Source organism: Microtus ochrogaster, chromosome 16, assembly GCF_000317375.1.
Source record: "Microtus ochrogaster isolate Prairie Vole_2 chromosome 16, MicOch1.0, whole genome shotgun sequence".
In the NCBI taxonomy this organism is placed as follows: domain Eukaryota; kingdom Metazoa; phylum Chordata; class Mammalia; order Rodentia; family Cricetidae; genus Microtus; species Microtus ochrogaster.
In genome coordinates this window covers 30,097,541-30,098,331 of record NC_022018.1, presented here as the reverse complement: position 1 = coordinate 30,098,331, position 791 = coordinate 30,097,541, and the positions used below count along the sequence as shown (strand labels likewise).

Sequence of the window (791 nt, the reverse complement as noted above, 5' to 3'; positions counted from 1 at the left end):
GACATTGTCTTTTGGTTACTGCAATTTCTTATCTGTTCCATTTAGAATACATCTGCTAAACAAAACCAAACAAGTAAGTAAGCAAGTATCAGAATAAAAAAAGGACTATCACTACCCTTGGGTCTCCAACAATAATACAAGCTAAGCTGTCCATCTGGCAAACACAAACACATCCTCCGAATCTTACCTCCAGGTCGCTGTCTCTAAAATGCTTTTCTTACCCCCTCCTAGGAAGGAGCAACTTTTCTTTTCTCATGAGCAACATCAGACTGCATTTCATAAGCAAAGAGCAAACAAAAGTTCAAATATACAAGCTGAGCAACAGCACTTCGGAGCTGAAGAGTCTTTTCGGTTACAGGACACATGGGACAATCACACAGTATTTAAACTATTATCTGAAAACCCACACCTGCTGTATACGCCCAGACCACGGATTGCCTCACTTCTTTTCATTGTTTACATGGGTTATGGACATGTAATCCTCCCAAGACCACTGTAAAACCAACTATCAACACCAATGTCTGCATCCTACAGACGGGACACTTGTTTCTATTGGTAGTTAGCTAATTACGCAAGACTTAACATGTAGGTAAGTAACAGAGCCAGTTTCAATGCCCATCCTCTCCTCCAGCCTGCCTGAGCATTGGGCCAGTGCCTTCTTCGTATGGCAAATCAAAAAAGGGACAACTGTTGCACGCCTACTGTGAACATGCACACACTTGCTGAAAAAGTAAAGTGTACTTTAACCGGTACGACAGGGTCTGGTCTTTTTTTTTGTTTTGTTTTTTTTT

General features: G+C 41.2%; 1 protein-coding gene across 1 annotated transcript in view; it reads right to left on the bottom strand.

The window, feature by feature from the left end:
• LOC101996889 (zinc finger protein 322) overlaps positions 1-791 on the bottom strand; it is an 11,625-nt gene that overhangs the window by 9,394 nt on the left and 1,440 nt on the right.